At 43.7% G+C, this 21,946-nt stretch overlaps 1 protein-coding gene across 2 annotated transcripts in view; it reads left to right on the top strand.

Annotated features, from left to right (window-relative positions):
• The window catches only part of SLC38A3 (solute carrier family 38 member 3), a 163,438-nt gene that overhangs the window by 45,603 nt on the left and 95,889 nt on the right, over positions 1-21,946 (top strand). The window lies entirely within an intron of this gene.

The following is a 21,946-nucleotide window of genomic DNA, read 5'->3' as shown; positions in this document are numbered from 1 at the left end:
CCGTCTGGAACACAGCGAGGAGGAAGTCCCTTTCAAATGCCAGCCGGCCTTCTAGCTTGAGGGTTTGTTAGGTGGCTTCTGAGAGGCCTTTGACACAGGCATTGATGGGCCCATGGCCTTTCCTTCCTGTCTAAGTGGGCAGGATAGATTACCTTCCCTCCTTTTGCTTTCATGGTTGCAGGAAGCGGCTTAGAAGTACCTATTCTATTCTCCCCAGCGGTGCTCTTGTTAACCTTATCCTCTCTTGCTCTGCCCTCACGCTTGACAGCAGAGCTTTTTCCGGGACCCTGTTGCTCAACAAAAGAAAGGAAGATCTGACCTCTTTTCTCATAGCTCCCAAGTGGCTGGTACATACAAAACAAACACTGGGTAAATATAAAATCACAAAATCCATCCAAAAATACAATGCCCACAAGCATTAATAGTTTGTCAAACAATCTACATAGCAGATAATGCCAATGCAAAAAAACAAACACTGACAAGTCCTGTCTGTGTAATAATTTTTTACCTGTTTACTAAAACTCACAAAGTCAGGCTCAAGCAAGGAGGTGTTACTTACAAATGCCTCAGGTTCTGCTTTTTCATAAATTAATAGCAAGGAAGAGTAGGGGCAGGGTTCTGTTGAGAAGGTGCTATGGCTTTGAGTGCCCAGTGACTTGTGTTTGGGACTAGGACTGGATGGGAGGGGAGAACTGTGGAAGAGTGAGCTGCCCAAGGCAATCCTACATGGCAGCAGGGTTGTGACTCTGCTTACAGGAAATCTCTCAAGAGGCCTGGGAACTGGCACAGGATTTGTGTTAGTTGTAGCACTCTATACTGCAGGTGGGGGTGGGAGGCTGAGAAGGAGACAGCTCAGGCCCTCATTCTGCAGCTGGGAGACAAGGCTGAGCTACAGGAAGAGGAGGAAGAAGAACTGGCCACATGTTAACCCCTAACCTCCATTTCTGAAATGAAGGGAAGGAAAATCTAAGGGGACCAAAAGGGGAGCCAGGGCAGAAGCAGCATCTAAGCCTCCCCACCGCAACTGAACTAGCCCCAGAGAATCTAGGTCATCCTGGTTAGATAGCACAGCTTCCAGGGTTCACCATGAATGCCCAAAGCCATTGCTTGCTGTTGTTGGCATCCAAGCATCATGTAGGTATTTTTCCTGACTTTATTGGAGAAGTTTAAATTCAAATCAAGAAGCAAAGCGAGTTGCTTTCTCTGAGATGCATCTTTGCACTTAATTAGCGATGAGGCTCTCCCTGTAATTAGGAATGAGTCTGTCCCTGTATTATTCCCTTTTGCCCATCTGGTTTGCAAATTTTCAGGAGAGGGGCCATGAGGCACAGGACTGGAATGTGACTCAAAAGAGACGGCCCACTGGGGAATCACTGGCAGGCAGAGGGCCTTATACCATCGGACGTGTTGAAAGGGGAGGAAAATGGAAAGATTCCTTGGAAGAACATTCTGCTTAAGTCTATTCCCGGTAGGTTCCCAGTGCCTTGTATGCGTGTTTATAGTTTCGAAATGGGACAGAAATCCCCACCTGTGTTTTGTGCTTATTTCATCAAGCATTCCCAGTAAATTCAGTTTTGCTCTTTTTTTTGCAAAGTGTCCCCACTTTGAGACTCCTGCATGATAAATATATCTGCACAGGGATGGGGGAATGTGGAAAACTCTATGTAGATCACACTTGTAGTAAAATACATGCATGTACAGTTGTCACATATAAACCATCTTCATGCCAGCCTTTCATTTTCTTCATATATGGAAATGCTGAAGCAACAGGAAGAACTCCAGGCTATACAATTTGAAATATAGTGTCCTGATCAAGGGGAGTCATAAGTCCTGCTCTATTCTGCCTTGGTCAGACCTCATATGTTCTATCCAAGGCACAAGGGCAGCTACAGCTGATCTTTACAAAGAGATTCAATCATTTCCCAGACAGTGGTTTAGGAAGCATCAGAGATTACTGCCTTTGAAAGGGAGATAGCAATTCGCTGGCTTCACCCTACTATTGAATTTTACGTGGAACCAAACCCTCCTACAAAGCCTTCTACTGCCACCCTGTGGTCAAGATGTGCTGTTGCAACTTTGCTTAGAAGCTACCTTATTATATATCAAGTCGTATCCCTTGATCCAACCAACTCAGTATTGTCCACTTCTTGACAGCAGCTCTCCAGGGTTTCAGGGAGGGGACATTCTCTGTCCTACCTGGAAATGTTGGGGATTGAACCTGGGACCTTCCTGCAATGCAAAGCATGTGCTCTTTATCTCGTTAGGCTAAACTGAATGGTGTTACTAATGCCCTTTTCACAGAATCATAGAATTGTAGAGTTGGGAGGGACCACAAGGGTCATCTAGTCCAACCCCCCTATAATTCAGGAATCCTTTTCCCAATGTGAGGCTCGAACCCACAACCCTGAGGGCAAGAGTCTCATGCTCTACCGACTGAGCGATTCCATCTTAAAAATCAACAGAGACATAATTAGAGCAGAGAAGCAAGAGAGGGTGAGGAGACGTAACCCTTTGCCACCTTCCGTTTCCCCCTCAGAATCTCCCAAGTGGCTCCCCCACTACCACAGCTTGTAAAATTTCAAGTTCACGTTCGCCCTCTCAAACATGAGTTTTAAACTGTGAGGAAAGGGTTAAGCACTCTGCTGCCACTGTTTCCCCATTCTAAATTCCACACTGCTAAAACAGTTTTGACAAGCAAGTATTAGGGCACTGTTACAGATGTTAAGCGTGTTAACTCCTAAGACTCCTGCAGCACATTGCATTTTGAAGGTATATGTACAAGTAAACTTTATGAATCAGTTAGCTATATTTTATAATATGCTTTGTAGCTAACGTGGGTCCCCCAAGCAGTTAAAACCCACTGCATGGCTTTAATGTTAGGAATGCATTGGTGTATATAGAAGTGAGCTGGGGAATAGATATTTGCAGCTCATGGATCTTCCTTCAGGTTTTCTGCTTCTTGAATTCCTGTACTGTTCTCACCGTTGGCTGCTTGTTTATTTCTTACTGAAGAAGAAGAAGAAGAAGAGTTTGGATTTGATATCCTGCCTTTCACTCCCTTTAAGGAGCCTCAAAGCGGCTAACAATCTCCTTTCCCTTCCTCCCCCACAACAAACACTCTGTGAGGTGAGTGGGGCTGAGAGACTTCAGAGAAGTGTGACTGGCCCAAGGTCACCCAGCAGCTGCATGTGGAGGAGCGGAGACGCAAACCCCGTCCCCCAGATTACGAGACCACCACTCTTAACCACTACACCACACTGGCTCTTAGCTAAAAGCCTGACATATGGTTGTCTAGCCTCTGCTTAAAGACCTCCAAAGAAGGAGACTCCACCACACTCCTTGGCAGCAAATTCCACTGTCGAACAGCTCTTACTGTCAGGAAGTTCTTCCTAATGTTTAGGTGGAATCTTCTTTCTTGTAGTTTGGATCCAATGCTCCGTGTCCGCTTCTCTGGGGCAGCAGAAAACAACCTTTGTCCCTCCTCTATGTGACATCCTTTTATATATTTGAACATGGCTATCATATCACCCCTTAACCTCCTCTTCTCCAGGCTAAACATGCCCAGCTCCCTTAGCCGTTCCTCATAAGGTATCATTTCCAGGCCTTTGACCATTTTGGTTGCCCTCCTCTGGACACGTTCCAGTTTGTCAGTGTCCTTCTTGAATTGTGGTGCCCAGAACTAGACACAGTACTCCAGGTGAGGTCTGACCAGAGCAGAATACAGTGGCACTATTACTTCCCTTGATCTAGATGCTATACTCCTATTGATGAGGCCCAGAATTGCATTGGCTTTTTTAGCTGCCGCGTCACACTGTTGGCTCATGTCAAGTTTGTGGTCAACCAAGACTCCTAGATCCTTTTCACGTGTACTGCTCTCAAGCCAGGTGTCACCCATCTTGTATTTGTGCCTCTCATTTTTTTTGTCCAAGTGCAATACTTTACATTTCTCCCTGTTAAAACTCATCTTGTTTGTTTTTGCCCAGTTCTCTAATCTGTCAAGGTCGTTTTGAAGTGTGATTCTGTCCTCTCATGAAGGATAGAACCTCCTCTGTGGTGGCACAACCTTCTCTGTGGTGGTGTCCTGTCTTTGGACAACCTTCCTTGTAATGGTACAACTGGTGCAAAGCATTACATTCATTTTGGTGCCATGTCAAAAATCTCTTATTCACCCAGGCATTTTAACATTTGAGATTTTGTTGTTTAACTTTTCATTAAGTTATAGGTAGGTCTGTTGGTCTGCCGTAGTCGAAACAAATTAAAAAAAATCCTTCCAGCAGCACCTTGGAGACCAACTAAGTTTGTTATTGGTATGAGCTTTTGTGTGCATGCACACTTCTTCAGATACTCTGTTTCAGTGTACCTGACTCATTAAGTGTACAGGCTTGTATACAACAAAGTCATTAAGTTCATGTAAGGACTCCAGCTCGTGCAGAAGAACTTCTCCTCCCTCTCCTCTCCTCATGCTCTGCCCACAGATCTGCCCAGAGGGTTGGGGAAACCCACAGAACAGATTCATACAACCCACAACCAGTATCTGTGATGACTGCACAGCCCTGTGTTTTCAACACAATGATATTTCACTGAGTCTAGCAGAAAATTGAGAAGCTGGTGTGGTTAGTAGATGGGATGTATGTGTGTAGAGAAGTCCTCATATGATTTATGTCACTTCTTGGTGACCCACAAGAAAACCAGAATTGCCCCTGTTCTCTGAGGAACATGCGTATAATGGGAAATATGGATTTGCCACCACTGAATATATGAAGTGACCTATTCTGGAGGTACTGAATATTCTTCATTTTCAGTAATGCCGCAGGCACCATATAGCCCATGACATCCATGGAACCATTTCACACTAGCACAATGGATGTGCTAACTCAAGAGGAAATTATAATTTCCCAACGACTGTACATTGAGTACTCAGAAAATGCAGCTTTAATTTTCAGCACAGCAGAGCTTCTACAAGGGCAGTTATCTTGATTCTCCATAGCAACCAAGAAGCAACAACAACAGTGCATCTACCTCTCAAAAACAAAATTGAGTATCAGGAGAAACCCCAAGAGCCTGAAGTATTTTGAGCTTAAACATGAACTCTGTCTCAGGGATTAATTTGCTTTATGAATCTGATGTGTGCATTTTAGTGTGTGTGCATGTACATGTGTGCTTGTGTGTCTGTGTGCATGAGAGAGAGGGAGAGAATAAAGAGACAGAGTCAGATCTTAGCAGGTCTCTAGTAATTAAAAAAACTCCTAAGATTGAGTAAAAATGCACACAGGATTGTTGTGTTTGAGAAAAATTGGGCTATAGTGATATCAAGATATTCAGCTGTGCTTTATTCGGCTGAAGTGTTCAGCTGTCACTACTTTTTTTTTAACCTTTGGATTTAATGAAGATAATAGAAGATGAGACGTGTAAGAGCTTGCATTAAGTAGTTTAAGCTAATAGGCACGTCAGGAGTGTCCTCCTACATGCCAGATAATGGGGGGGGGGAAAGATAACTTGCAATACTTTCTGAATAGTATCTCTCTGCTCAGAGCAAATCTCCACGGAGCCACTGTCCAGGGAACAACTGAGGCAACTGTTCTGCTGTTGTTCAGGCAGGTGGCCTGGCAGATCTGTCAGTGGAAGTCAGGTCTCTTAATTGAAGCAATGACAAATAAGGAAGTTCTGAAGCGATTAAGAAAGAAATTACTAAGATCTGCTGGAAGCTAGATCTTCTGCTTTCCAGATACCCAGCACACACTTCCCAAGGGGCCCTATCACAAGCCCACACACTTTCGTAATTAGGTCTGAAATATCTGAAGAGAGAGCTTAGGTGACATCTCTTACACTGAACTAGAATCAGAGGGTTATCAGAGTGTGGTGCTGATAATGCCAAGGTTTCAGGTTTGATCCTGAAGCTGCATATTTCTGCATTGCAGGAGGTTGGACTAGATGATCCTCAGGGTCCCTTCCAACTCTGCAATTCTATGATTCCATAATATAAGAAGGGACTTTGTTAAGTTGGGGGCAAAACCCAGCTCCCAACCCTGACTCTGTTGCCCCAATGGGACAAGGGTCTGGTTTGATCCCATAGCTCACCAATGCCACCCACTGCAGATTCTTTACTTTTTCTCCTAACAGTCAAATGTAAGACATTCACTTGAATCAAAAAAAACTAAACACCAAGAGACACTTTAATAACAGGGTAATATTGCCAGCCATCCTGTTGTAGATCAGGCCTCTGACTTCTGTGCAGTTAACTGGTTTTTCTTTTCAAAGTTGCTTAATCATCTACTTTTTAATGATGATGGCAACTGCCCTTTTGAGATATTGAGCAGAATGTGGTATCTGCAACAATTTTGACTTTTATGTGTTCCCTTTTTACAGAAGTTACTTGTGTTCAAGGAAGCTCACAATACACAGAATGAAAAAGCAGTGACAATGGTACATGAAAAAAATAAACATTTGATTTGATTACTAAATTTCTATACTGCTTAATATATTAAAAATATCACTAAGCGGTATACAAAAAAATGAATCCACAACAGACAACTTGAACAAAATACTACCAAATACAGTTACATATGAAAGTGCTACATTAATACAAAGGTAGTAATTACAAAACCAGATAGTTACATGTAAGTGTGTTACATTAATACAAAGTCACATATATATTTAAGAACCCAGAGGCTGAGAGGAAGGGTATGTTAGAAGAAGGAATATCTTTCTATCTATCTATCTATCTGTATCATTTTCCTTCTAACACACCCTGCCTCTCAGCCTTTGGGTTCTTATCAAGGGTCCAAACAAACTCTCAGCTCACCCACAAAAATATCACAACAGTTCCTGGAAGAGTTCCTGGAAACAGTGGACATCGCCCTAGTCTCTCACTCTAGACTTGCTTTTGGGGGCAGGCCCAATGTGGATGGCACTTCCTCAGGCTGCCCACAGCTGTATCCCATTCAGCTGCAGCCTCCACACCCAGTTCCCGGTTGAGCAGGTTTGTTGAGTTTCCCAGGGGATCCAAAGGATGGGGAAAAGGCCCCCCTCCACTCAAAGTTCTTTCTTCACCCTCTGTCCTCTCCATCTCCTCCAGCTTCTCCAAACATCAAGTTTGGGTTACATTAGCACTTTTAGCATAACATTGCATATCAAGACATACTACCAAATCTAGAAAACCTACTGACTTCTGCAAGTCTGCCGGTGGCCATTTTTCTTTAGGAAATCAGTCTCAAATTGGGTGTCGGGGCCTTGCAAGGGTGCGTTCACTTAAGTCAGATCTAATAAACAAAAGAGTTAACTTTAATATTTTCTTACCACCACCACCCCAGTACCCTGTCATAACAACACACCAGAACATGCAATCGTTACCTTCTAACATTGATAATTAGATGGTGGTGGCTTTGTACTTTGGTAGGATGGCATTGGCTTATCTTGGCGGAAGTCTACATTGCTACCAGTTCTGGTGTTCATAATTACTATCATCATCATCATCACCATCCAGTCTCCATCAATGATTTGTTTTGAGACTGTGGTCAAGCTGCTTAGATTGTTTGTTCTTCAATTTTCTTTTTTTCTTAATTCTCCATGATTCTCTGCCAGGTACTTCCAACCAATCTTTCTGTATTAATTACCCCCTTTCCTCTTTATCCCCCTTCCTTTGTGTGCTGTGTTTTATTAGATTATAAACCTGTTTGTAGGGGCCAAGCCTTTCAAAATTTTAATATTGTGCCCAATGTAGTGATCGGCGTGGTATAAGTAATAAATGATGATGATGATGAGCTCAAAGTGCCAATTAATGCTACCCAAGCGTAAGAACCAGAACAAAAGCAACAGGACCATGTCTGTCCATTTGCCAGTATCAGAGAAAAGATAAACCAATTACCTTTTCCTTGGTACAGTACATTGAATTACATTTGGTCTCCTTTCATTGGAAGATGTTCTGTAACTACACATCTGAAAGCCTTCAGTGCAGATTCAATTTACTGTAGACTTGCTTTAATGATTGTGCTCTATAAAAAGGAAATGATGAATACTCCTTAAGAGGTTCAACTCATTGAAGAGCTTTGTTATGGAGTACCATGTTTCGGAGAAGGGATAAATGTTAGCATCTTCATTTACACTTTCTTCCGCTTTATTTGCATGAAACTGTTTATCTTCATACAGAGGTGGACTGAAGGTCTTGGCCAAAGTTCATGTGTGAAATTCTCTGCTGGAGTGGAGGAAGGCTAATCCATAGAAATGAGGGAATTCTTTCTTAATTTGTCATGAGAATTATTATGCTCCCATCTCTACTGTTTTCATGTTATCTTGAAAGAAGGGCCACTTCAGAGTTGCAAACTAGATGTGACATTAAAAGCATTTAACATGCACATTTAAAAAAAAAATGCAAACAGCAGCCAGGGGAATAAGAGCTATAGATTGGGATTGCAACAGGGAGAGGGATGCTGTCCTGCTGCAATTGTGCTATTTTCCTCTCAGTGCTTTGCATGAGTTATGTTTGTCAAGAGCTCATCCAGGAGGAAAGAGTTCAATGCCCCTTCCTATTACATCCCTCATAATGATGGGAGGGGGGGGACCATCACGGTTGCTTTGTCTGTGACAAGATGTTTCAGAGCTTTTGAACTCAATGGGGGAGGGAATTATGCCATCTAATTGTAAATGTAGACATAAAAAGATTACACTTTGAATAAAAGTTAGAATTGGTTGGAGAAATAGTCTCAGATAAAGAGTAGTTTGGGCCATGGAAAAATGTTGTACTTTTTATTAATGTAACATTTAAAGGGAGTTTTAAAATAAATTAAAAATCCAGTTTTGCTAATATCTAATTCCTGTCAGCTAGAAACATGTTTATGTCCTACCTAACAGCTGCTGTTGGAGGTCTCAAGCACCAGATGTGGACATTTCATATTTCATATATTTCATATATATTGGACTTGTCTGATTATTATTTTTTAATTGAGAAGAATATTTTTGAAGATGAAGAACACGACTGGTCATGACTAGTCATCCCCTCAAAATGCACTCTGAGAAATCTCATTTTGGAAGATGACCTGGAATTGATAACCTTTTTGTTGACTTCTGCTAGAATGTACATTGCTTTCATCATCATGGACTTATAGGCTGATATAAACAGTTCTGGACAATTGCACTTTTGATTATTATAGATAAACCAAGGGAAACACACCAACCAACACATAAGTAAAATGTTTTTTTATATTTCATTGGAATGCAAGCTTTCACAATAACATTCAGCCATCTTGTTTATTATCACTTTTGTGATGTTTTCATGGTTTTTAAAAGTTGTTTTACAAATTCCCACACTGCTTCAGGCATTGAAGATGAGTACATTACTCATCATTAGTACTATCCAGTAAGGATCATATTCAGCTAAGTTATACTCAGTGCAGGCCCATTGAAATTCAACGGACTAAAGTTAGTCAGGTCTATTGATTTCAATGACTTGGTTAGATACATTCCTAAGAACTTGTGTGAGTCAAAGTAAATGGATATGCACATCAATAGCAGCTATGATGTTTGTCTCACTGGTTGTGAGTTTGGGCTTTTCTCAGGTATTGTTTGAAGAGCTAAATCTCCCAAACTAGGTTGACCAAAGACCACAGCTAGCCAGAAAAATGAATTTGCACAGGACAGAAAACAAGAGCTCTGCAATTCCACCTCCAACTCTCTGGGCAGTTTTAGCTCCCAAAAAAGAATCCTGTCAACTATAATTTTATGCAGATGATGAGAATAATATTATAGCTCTCATTATCCCCTCTACAGAATTCCAGTTCTCAGGCTTCCCTAGGGCAAAGGTGCAACTATTGAGCCAGTTTTAGTGTACGGAAACACCCATTAAAAACAATTGGTTGGGTACAACTGCCTTGTATGGGACAAGGAAGAAGATGCCAGCCACCAGGTGGCCTTCTAGGCCTTCAGGAATGAATAAGTGAGAAAAAGCAAGCTGTGTGCTAAGGAAGTGCTATGAAAAACTCAAGAGAAGCATTACCGGTATGTTTAACTTTTAACATCACAGCTAAAACGACAATTTTCTCAGAAAGAATAACTCAGATGGTCAGCCTTGTTACCGAGGCCTGGGATTTTGACACCTTGGTACTCATACAAGAAGGCTCTTGTTTGCCTTTGAATTTTATAAATGCTTATACAGACATTAAAGCAAGGTTTCCCCTAATCTTGGACAACATATGTACATATGTATGCAAGTAGTGCAGTCACTGCTGAAAAAGCCAGCAGGGACTCAATGGATTGCAACAACTATAACCTGGGTACAAATACTTCCTTCTGGGGAAATATTTGAGTAAGACTGGTTATCTGGATCTGTGCCAGTCTGGTTCCAGGCCTAGATTTGGGACCAAATCAGCCTTGTTTACTCTGATGGATGACCTTCATAGTGAGAATGACAAGGGGAGTGCAACCCTGCTCCTTCTTGACCTCTCAGTACCATTGACTGTGGTAACCTTTTGGGCTGACTTTGCAGGATGGGTGGTGGTGGTGGTGTGTTGTGGTTGCTCCATTCCTACCTGCACATTTGTGTCCAGAGAGAATAGGACTGCTCTTGTTTAGACAGGCATTCCTAATATGAGTTTCCCCCCCACCAACCAATAGCTACTGGTGCTTTATTGAATCCCCCCCCCCCCCGATTTCATTATATTCTATATGTCATATGTCTTTTTTAGGTGACACAGTTCCTCTCTTTGCCACCCTGCCAAATACTTCATGTGTGTCACTGAATTCAAGCTGAAGTTCAAGGTTAAAATGCTAATCCAGATTCAAAGATCCACCCACCTCATAGAACTCTCTCAACCTTTTCCGTAAAATTCTAATGTCCAGGGAAATGTTTACATAGCCATTAATGAGCTTTCAACAAAGTTCTCTTTCTGGCATTTTATTACCCTTGTTACATAGGCCAAGACACAGGGCAGGCTTGGCAGAATATGTAACTACAGTGCAGTTGTCTTTCACTAGATCAAGCCTGCTTAACTCGTGAGCCACAAAGCTGGTGGACCATAAGGGCCTCAGTTAAGCTTCCTGCCTTGCAGACTGGCTTGCACATACAAAAATTGTGTGCGCGTGCGCGTGTGTGCGTGTGCATTGTTTCTTGAGTTTTTAGCCCTCTGTCATACAATCCCTGTAAACCTACTTGGTAAATAGGTGTATAAATAGCAGGAGGGGCACAATGCCCCAGCAAATTGTTTTTAAGGTCAGACTCTCATCTGATCCATATTTAACATTATTTATCACCCAGAAGCCCTACCCCCTGTCCATTTGGTTACCCGCTTTGTGTGTCCACAGAGATAGTTGTATTCTGTGTTATAAATCAAGCACTGTTAGGAGTTGTTTCTTTTTGTTTCCCAATGCATTTCTTATCAATAAAAAATCTGATGTAGTGTGAGCAAATTTTTGTTCTGAAAGTGTGGCTCAGAGAAAAAAGTTTGAGAACCATTACCTTTTTCATTTAACTTTGAATCTCATTAGTTTACCTTCAGCCACTGTCCCTTTCTTGACATGCTTCTAATCTAAGCTGATGAAAGCTAGGGGAACAAATAAATTAAAAGGAGTGAAATACACATTTCGAAGCTTGACGGTAGTTTCATGAAAAACCTAGGAATATTATTAAAATGTTGCAATTTTCTTTAAAAAATATTTTATTACCAGACTATTTGGTTCTGCAGCTGGGATGAATAATGCAGCAAACTTTGGTCCAGTTTTATGGAGGTGTATGTATGATCAAAGAGACATCACCTTGCCAACAAAGGTCCGTATAGTAAAAGCTATGGTTTTCCCAGTACAGTGGTACCCCGCAAGACGAATGCCTCGCAAGACGGAAAACCCGCAAGATGAAAGGGTTTTCTGTTTTGGAGGCGCTTCGCAAGACGAATTTCCCTATGGGCTTGCATCGCAAGACGAAAGCCCATAGGGAAATGCTGGCGGTCGGGAGCAAAGACTTTCGCCCACCGCCGGCCTTCAGAAGAGGACCTCTTCTGAAGGCCGGCGGGGGGCAAAAGTCTTTGCTCCCCCCGCCTGCCTTCCCCCCCGCCGCCTGCCCCGGGCGATCTTAAAATGCTGGCGGGCGGGAGCGAAGCGTTCGCTGCCGACCCCCAGCATTTTAAAATCTCCAAGGGACAGCAGAGAAGTCTCTGTCCCGGGGAGATTTTAAAATGCTGGGGGTCGGGAGCGAAGCGTTAGCTGCCGACCCCCAGCATTTTAAAATCTCCCCCTGTCCCGGGGAGATTTTAAAATGCTGGGGGTCGGGAGCGAAGCGCTGCCAACCCCCAGCATTTTAAAATCTCCCCGTGTCCCGGGGAGGTTTTAAAATGCTGGGGGTCGGGAGCGAAGCGCTGCCGACCCCCAGCATTTTAAAACGCGGTTCTGAAGGGGGGGCGGGGACACCTGCCCCAGCCGCCCCACTTCGGAAAGCTGTTCCGAAGTGGGGAGGGGGGCGGGGACACCTGCCCCAGCCGCCCCACTTCGGAAAGCTGTTCCGAAGTGGGGAGGGGGGGCGGGGACGCCTGCCCCAGCCGCCCCACTTCGGAAAGCTGTTCCGAAGTGGGGAGGGGGGGCGGGGACGCCTGCCCCAGCCGCCCCACTTCGGAAAGCTGTTCCGAAGTGGGGAGGGGGGGCGGGGACGCCTGCCCCAGCCGCCCCACTTCGGAAAACTGTTCCGAAGTGGGGAGGGGGGCGGGGACACCTTCTGAAGGCGGGCAGGGGGCGAAAGTCTTTGTCCCCCCTGCCTGCCTTCCCAGGGGCTTTTAAATCGCCCCGGACAGCGGAGAAGTCCCCCGCTGTCCGGGGCGATTTTAAAATGCCGCCCGCCAGCATTTTAAGATCGCCCCGGACAGCGGAGAAGTCCTCCGCTGTCCCAGGGTTTTTTAAAATACTGGGGGTGGGAAGAAAAGCCCTTGTCCCCCCCCCAGCCTTCAGAAGAGGTCCGGGGACAGACTGTCCCCGGACCTGGTCTGAAGGCGGTTTCCCTAGGAACGCATTAATTGATTTTCAATGCATTCCTATGGGAAACCGTGCATCGCAAGACAAAAAAACCGCAAGACGAAGAGACTTGCGGAACGAATTAATTTCATCTTGCGAGGCACCACTGTAGTGATGTATGGAAGCGAAAGCTGGACCATAAAGAAAGCTGATCGCCGAAGAATTGATGCTTTTGAATTATGGTGCTGGAGGAGACTCTTGAGAGTCCCATGGACTGCAAGAAGATCAAACCTCTCCATTCTTAAGGAAATCAGACCTGAGTGCTCACTAGAAGTACAGATTGTGAAGCTGAGGCTCCAATACTTTGGCCACCTCATGAGAAGAGAAGACTCCCTGGAAAAGGCCCTGATGTTGGGAAAGATGGAGGGCAGAAGGAGAAGGGGACAACAGAGGACAAGATGGTTGGATACTGTTCTCGAAGCTACCAGCATGATTCTGACCAAACTGCGGGAGGCAGTGGAAGACAGAAGTGCCTGGCGTGCTCTGGTCCATGGGGTCACGAAGAGTCGGACACAACTAAATGACTAAACAACAACAACATGTATGATGGAAGGGGGACTAGAAGCACTTGTTTTAGTATGTTTCCGAGCACAATTCAAAGTGTTGGTGCTGACCTTTAAAGCCCTAAACGGCCATGGTCCAGTATACCTAAAGGAGCGTCTCCACCCCCATCGTTCAGCTTGGACACTGAGGTCCAGTTCCGAGGGCCTTCTGGCGGTTCCCTCACTGCGAGAAGCCAAGTTACAGGGAACCAGGCAGAGGGCCTTCTCGGTAGTGGTGCTGCCCTGTGGAACGCCCTCCCATCAGATGTCAACAACTATCCGACTTTTAGAAGCCATATGAAAGCAGCCCTGTTTAGGGAAGTTTTTAATGTTTGAAATTTTATTCTGTTTTTAATGTTCTGTTGAAAACCACACAGAGTGGCCAGATGGGCAGGGTAGAAATAAATTATTATTACTATTATTATTATTGTTGTTGTTGTTGTTCCATGTTCAACAAGTGTCAGGATCTGCCACAACTGGATTCTCCTGGTCTCACTGGATTCTCCTGCTCACTGGCCCCCCTTACGGTGAACCACTCATTGGCCAAATTATAGGGAATGGAAGAAAAAGGATGAGTTGCTTTCTTAGATTCTAGAATGACTGGGAGATCTACCCTGGTGTTCCATCCTAATCCTTGTCCCATTCCTGGTGTGCTTCCTAGGCAGTTGAAGATAGGACAGGCACACAGTGCAGTAAGGAACAACTTGGTAAACAGTCATCTGAATTTACCCTTTGCCTAACCCAGGGGTGGGGATGCTCAGGCCCAGGGGGCAAATGCAGTCCTTGAACTCTTGATAATGCCTCTTGCTTGCTTGGATGGATGGCTGGATGGAGGACAGAGCGGAATGTGTGTAGAAACTAGCCTGCCATTCCACCCATTTTTGTCTCTGGCCATGACATGTGGCCCTCAGGCTCAGAAGGCGTCCTCATCCCTGGTCTAATAACTCATCTTCTCAACTGGGGTAAAGAAGTGCCCTGCCCACAGGTCAATGTCACTGTATTGGGTAGCTGGTGACAGGAGTTTGCTACAGACCTCAAGGGTAAATGTTATCTTAGCTCCAATTTTCATTCCAGGGATTTCATCTCCATGCCTTCCAGATGCCAACTGGGGACACACACAGGGTAACATTTTATTTATGGTCTATATTTAGAACTACTGTCCTGTTTAAAGCTTTCCGTGGTAATTCCTCATTAAATCCCATTTACTTACTGCTGGAGATGGCTTGCTGGTGTTGAGAACTCATGCAGAGGCCAAATTAATGATGACAACTTTTAATGGTTGTGTAAGTTCTTCTACCCTACTCCTTTACTGAGAACAGAAGCTGCCTTATACCGGGTCAGTCTGTTTGCCTATTTGGCCCAGTATGGCTTGCTGTGACTGGCAGCAGCTCTCCCGAGCCTCAGTCAGAGAGAGGTCTTCCCTATCACTTGATCCCTGCTCCTTTTGACTGGAGATTCCTAGGATGACAGAGGCCATGCTTCCACCAATGAGCTACCATCCCTCTCACAGTGTGAATCGGGGGTAGTCCAGACCCTTTTGTTAACATGAACTGTGCTGGAAAAAAGAGCAACTGGTGAATATTATTGGAATTGTGTGTTCTATGGCCTACTGAATTATAGTGTGAAGTTTTGTTGTTGTTTTTTAAAGATGTACATCTGGTTTCAGAGACTAAGTAGAATATCCTCTGAGTACTTGAAGGGGTGGGGGAGGTTAGAGATTGGGCAGCCCTCCACCATCCCAGTATTGGTCAAAACTTGCCCCTGTAGTCTTCTCAAAATATGTACCGCTCATAATGAAGGAACTGTCACAAATAGTAAGAAGGTCAGAATCCCTTTGCTGCCCCACCACTTTTTTTTATCAAGGGCATGTCTAAAGCAAGGCTAAGGGATGGAGGGTAATCTCAGACAAGACTCTAAGTCCATGAATTATGTCATCTGAACCCAGGTTTCTCCCAGCACGCCAGAATTCAGTCTGTCCCTTTCACTGTTCTGGATTTGTAGAAGGGAAAGGAAAGTGCCATTGCTTCTCCCTGAGGAAGTCCAAAGGAAGCCCAGCGAGGCTGCCTCCCTTCCTTCACATTTCACAGCACTCTCCTCCCTCCAACTGTTCACGTCTTCAGTTTGTTTTATCTTAGCCACACACCAGGGGGCATTGATGAGGCAGGGATGCCTTTACCCTAGGCAAAAGTATTCATACCCTGGCTAGAGACAAATTTGGGAGAGCTTAAAGACTGCAAATGGTGTGAAGCTGGTTAGAGAAAATGACACACCCAACAGTAGTATTTTATAATGAAGTACAGGAGACATGTGCTTTTGGGATAATGTTGTTGTGTGAACACAGATTAAACGCTCAGCACTGGAAATGCAGTGAATGCACAGTAAATGGGAGTGTGAACACAGCGTTGGAGAAGGAAACCTCAGGAGGGGAAACTGCTCTTGTACTCATCTCCATCTTGCTGGTTTCCCACAGCCGTCTGGTTGGCCACTGTGCGAACAGGACGCTGGGCCAGATGGGCCAGCAGGTTCTTCTTAGGACGGTAGAATGAAGACTAACATGGTTTCTATTGCTCTTGTGGGTTTCAGCTAAACAGCAACAGCTAAAGCCTTGCTTACAATAGAAATAGAAATATGCATTGAATAGTTTCAGTTCCAGAGCAGGGAACAACGAAACACGGTAATAAAAACATAGAGAGAAAAAAGATAATATGCAAAAAAAGCACAGAATAATAAAAACAGGTCCAATAAATAAGAAATCAAAAGTTCCACCATAAAGTAAGCAGTGCTATACTACAGTGAGAACAATTATAACTTCTAGTTTAACCAAATACCTGAGTAAGGCATGCAAGCAACTGAAACAATTAAGGGGCTGTAACAGAACTTTTTACCCCATCTCTCACCTGGAGTAATGCATTCATTCCCCCCCCCTTCTCTCACACAGAGAGGGCTCCACTCTGCATCAATACAACCTTACCCAATGGCTTCTGATTACCTTAACACCTTTCAGTCCCGCTATTCAACCTATCCAGGCTTCCACCTTGAGTAACACAAACCACTGCTCACAACCACCCATACCACACACACAAAACTGTCCCACCCCAATTTCCCCTAATAACAGAGCCAACCTGAACACACATACACATACCACCCTCATAGAAATAGCTCCCAAAGGGGAACGCAGCAGCAGCACTTCTTAAATACTGATCTCTGGGCTGAAAGTCAGTCCATAAGCCACAGCTGGTATTTCTCTCCTTTTCCCAAGACTCACAGGCTTCAAGGTCAGTAGAGTTGCTAGGGAGGGTTATGCAGGTGCATTTGCTGACTTCTCCCATCTCTGGGCTCCTCGCCAGCTGACATAAGTCAGGGTCCTCAAGAAAATGAATCACATTTGCAAAGAAGATTGTTCTCAGTCACTTCATCAAGGATGAGCATTTGTGTCAAGGAGATGGAACAGTAATTAGCTATGCAACTGAATGGATTTAAATGGAAGAAAAAGACTTAATAATCCTGAGTAAATAATCCTGATAGAATAAAATCCTAAAGAGGTTGACAAAAGCGTCAACCCATTGACTGCTAAGAATCTTTTATAGTTAATTAGGATGTCAAACCCCTAATCTTAAATAGAGCAATTGCATCCAAAATAATTGCTTTTAACTATTGCATAATAAAGATGGATGGGCTTAAATTGTTACCAGTTAAGGCTGAAGGTATAAATGCAGAATAACTGCTTGAAATGAGTAAGGAACGTGTTTGTACAACACATATAAAAATATCAGGATCACTTCCGGGGAGGTGCCTCCGGTAATGGCTGAATTCCTCTGATCGGGAGGAATTTGCCCCGTGGGAATTTGGGTCTGTACCGCCACGGCGAATGCGGAGACCCGTAAAAATCACAGGCGGGAGAAGCCTGTGAACGTGGATTCGGCGGGCACCTTTTGCGCCTTCCCTACTCGCGGGGAAACCCGGTTTCGGGGATCTGGAGCGACGTGGGGTGAGCGGCGCGGTGCTTCGAATCGTCTACTTCTTCCACGGAGCGAAGCCGCATAGCTGTTGCCGGAGAACACTGACCTTTTCCTGTGGACAATTTGACTCTAAAGCAATTACCCGTGAGTAGAGCTGAAGTGGGGGAATTGGATTTTTAAACATTTAATTTGGCATCGAAACGGGGAGGTTCAATACAGGAAGTCCGCCTCCCCTTTTGTAAATAAACTAAAGCAATGAGCCTGCAAGCTGAAGTCTTGGAAAGCCTTTTGTAAAAAGACTAAATCTCCATCGGCAAAGAAATAACCCCCCCCCCTTGGAGACAGGAGAAGAGGGGGGGAAGTGGTGGACTGAATATGCCTGTAGGAGAGAGTCAAGAGAGTTAAAATACCGCTGCTGAGACCCTGGAAACGAGCTGCTAGCAGGATCGATGTCTTTTGAAATGTTCATTGACAGCGTTTAGAACGTTCATTGACAGGTAGCTAAACAACAGAATACATTGTTTCTACTGTCTCCGGCTGTTTTTTAAAAGTAACTGAAAACTGAAACTAACTTTGGATTATTGGAACAATGTTTAAAAGAGGACAGTACTGACTAATACAAATAGAAACTGTTTTCCCCTAGTGGAAGCTTTTGAAATTGGTTGCTCTACAGGAGCTGGGCTAGGGGAATTTCCAGCTGCAAGATAAAGAATTGCGAGACTCTGGGATTGACCTTGAATCTCTTAAGTGTTATGGCAAATGGAAAGGAAAAAACAGACAGAATGTCGACAGAAGAGGCCTTAGCAGTCGTATTAGTGAAAATAAATGATTCGCTGGAACAGCTTCACAAGAAAACAGACGTGATAAATGTGAAAGTGGATGCTGCAAATATTAAAATAGACTTAATGGCAGAAAGTTTAAATAATCTGGGACAAAAGGTGAATACCAGTACAGAAACCATCCAGAAATTGATGCAGGAATCTACTTTGACACGTCAAACTGTGGATGAAGTCAAGGAGATAACCCTTGCTGCTGAATGTAAAGCAACACAACTGGAGAGAGAGAGAGCCCATCCATACAAGGACAACTTGATGAACATAAGCTGACATTGGTTATGATTGAACTTAAAGAGAAACAGATGAATTTGAGGATCAGAGCCCTACCTGAGGAAAAGGAAAGCTTGACAGAGCTTCAGGAGGAGACAGGACTAACATCGGTTGAGAAAGAGAGGTATTTGGGGGTTAGTATGACCGCCAGAAATGTGAATGTATTCAAGGATAACTGTGAAGGGCGTTGGATTGAAGAGAAGGGGGATTTGGAAATATGGACAAATCTGAAGTTATTGTTGGGCAGAGTTGCTGTGGTGAGGATGAGGGTTGCTGTGTTGTCGGGATGTTGCTTTTGTTTCAAACATTGCAAGCTTTGGATGGGATGGATTGTTTCAGGAGGTGGCAGAGGGACGTCTCTAGATTTGTTTGGCAGGGCAGGAAGCCTCGAGTAAAACTTAAAATATTGACGGATGCCAAAGAAGGAGGTGGACTTGCCCTGCCAGACCCCTAAACTTTGTTTGAACCATCTGCTTTTTGCTGGCTGAGAGAATGGTTGCTTTTTGAAAGCACTGAAGTGTTGGATAATGGCAGATGAAGTTGATGGACTACAGTGGTACCTCGCAAGACGAATGCCTCGCAAGACGGAAAACTCGCAAAACGAAAGGGTTTTTTGTTTTTTGAGCTGCTTCGCAAGACGATTTTCCCTATGGGCTTGCTTCACAAGATGGAAACGTCTTGCAAGTTTGTTTCCTTTTTCTTAACACCGTTAATACAGTTGAGACTTGACTTTGAGGAGCAACTCATAGCACGTGGTGTGGTAGCCTTTTTTGAGGTTTTTGAAGACTTTGGTGATTTTTGAAGCTTTTCCAAAACTTTTCCGACACCGTGCTTCGCAAGACGAAAAAAATCGCAAGACGACAAAACTCGCAGAACGAATTAATTTCGTCTTGCGAGGCAGCACTGTATATGGAATTGGCGGAAATGACTGGCAAGATCCGAGACCAGGGAGAAGAGTCGGGGGAAGAAGACTGGAAAAAGTTTAAAGACTATTTATAGAAATATTGTAAAATTATTGAATGTTAGAAGAATGTTGGAATGAAGTTATATGGCTTTAGTAGAAATGTTATAAGGAATTAAGTATAAATAGATTAACAGAAAATTAAAGGAAAAAATAAGGCAAGAATGTGTTAAGATAATTATAGGATAGAAAACAGAGGAAGATGGAAAGGAATTGCTGAAACAATTAATAGAAGTGGAATACAAAAAGGGAGGTGAGAGGAGGTCGTTGGAAATAAGCTAATGAAAGATAAGATATTGAAAATGTTTGAGGTGTTTTTAAATTGTTTTTGTTTGCTTTTGTTTTGTTTTGTTTTGTTTTGTATGCAGTGTTTTTGTATTGTATTTGTATTGTTCTTTTTTTCTTTTTTTGTTTTGTTTGTAGTGTGTTGAAACTGTTCGAAAAGTAATAAATAACATTTTAAAAAAAATAAAAATAAAAATATCAGGATCTTATTTTAATAATGATGATGATGATGATGTCACCACAAATAACAGAACTGAGAGACTTCTAATTGCTATCAGGGATAACACAGAATCAAATCTGAAAATCTTCTATGAGTTCCATGTGGCAGATATCCTTTTAATATCTTTATAATATTTAAATAAGTTAGAATTTATTAATGTGGGTAGTCAAAGACCAGAATACAATTTAAATAATTTAATAGAAATAATGAACAAATCCATAACTGGGGAATATGTAACGAGAGATTAATCACTGAACAGACAAAAGAGATGTGCAATTTGTAAGATGGTCCGTATGATCAAGATTAAAGAAATAAAATCCTTTTAAATGAAGGTAATTCAATCATAAATTTAAATTTTATAATAATGTTAATAAAGACTTCATTTTTAAGAACATCCATCCACAATCACAATGGACATTATGGGCAGAATGGATCTTCTATCTGCGCACCTTCAACGTTTATTCTAGAGGGTTATGGAGCCTTCCTTGAGCAGGGAGCTACAGGGGGAACAAAAATAAAATAATTTACTTCCTATTGCCTGGTCCCCACAAATTCACCACACTGTTTATAGGTTTTGCACACCCCCTTTATGATTTAGAGGGTTGGGTGGGAACAGTGGGAAAGCCTTGCCCCACTTAATATGGCACTGATCATTCTTTCTGGAGGCATCATTTTATATATTTTAATCGCATGGTGCCAGGGTGAGAGCCAGTGTGGTGTAGTAGTTAAGAGCGGTAGTCACGTAATCTGGGGAACCGGGTTCGCGTCTCCGCTCCTCCACATGCAGCTGCTGGGTGACCTTGGGCCAGTCACACTTCTTTGAAGTCTCTCAGCCCCACTCACCTCACAGAGTGTTTGTTGTGGGGGAGGAAGGGAAAGGAGAATGTTAGCCGCTTTGAGACTCCTGAAGGGGAGTGAAAGGCGGGATATCAAATCCAAACTCTTCTTCTTCTAAATGAGGGAGATGTTTCTTCCTTGACTGTGACTTGGCTTTGCGAGGCCACTACATTGCCAATGAAATTTAGCTGATTATAAGGTCCGAAGCAAAATCTGATTAAGGATGTGTCTCTTGCCTTTACTGGTGTTAATGTGGTTCAAAAACAGAAGCTTTAAAAATGGCAGCGGTGGGGAACATGATCACTGCCCCACCACCACAACCATAAGCAGGCAACAAGAAGGTGGCCAAAAAGGTGTGGAGAATCTTTTGCAAAACCCTTTCCCCATGCGGGTGGTGCTGTGGGTTAAACCACAGATCCTAGGGCTTGCTGATCAGAAGGTTGGCAGTTCGTAATCCCCACGACGGAGTGAGCTCCCGTTGCTAGTCCCTGCTCCTGCCAACCTAGCAGTTTGAAAGCACGTCAAAGTGCAAGTAGATAAATAGGTACCGCTCCGGCGGGAAGGTAAATGGTGTTTCCATGCGCTGCTCTGGTTCGACAGAAGCGGCTTAGTCCTGCTGGCCACATGACCCGGAAGCTGTATGCCAGCTCCCTCGGCCAATAAAGCGAGATGAGCACCACAACCCCAGAGTCGGTCACAACTGGACATAATGGTCAGGGGCCCCTTTACCTTTACCTTTTCCCCTTAATTGCACTGCTGCAAATCAAATATACCCCCAGGAAAGTCAGTGGAAATATTGGAGGTTTGTGAATATGTTCCCCCCATTTAAGTTACCGGTACTTTACTGTTTTGTGTAAAGGGATCTTTTCCATCTGTTTGCATAATGGGGAGAGAGGAACGGGCCTCAGATGGAGCAAGTTCAGTATCTCCCACTTGCAGATTGGCAGCCAATTGGTAGCTGGTTCCCAGGGGGAGGGTCAAGGTCAGAATCCTGGAGATTTCCATTGATCATTTCCCAAAGCAGCGACTTTTGCAAGGCCTGGCTGGCTTCC

Source organism: Podarcis vaucheri, assembly GCF_965113315.1.
Source record: "Podarcis vaucheri genome assembly, chromosome: 2".
Lineage (NCBI taxonomy): Eukaryota > Metazoa > Chordata > Lepidosauria > Squamata > Lacertidae > Podarcis > Podarcis vaucheri.
This window is presented reverse-complemented; position numbering and strand designations above follow the sequence as displayed.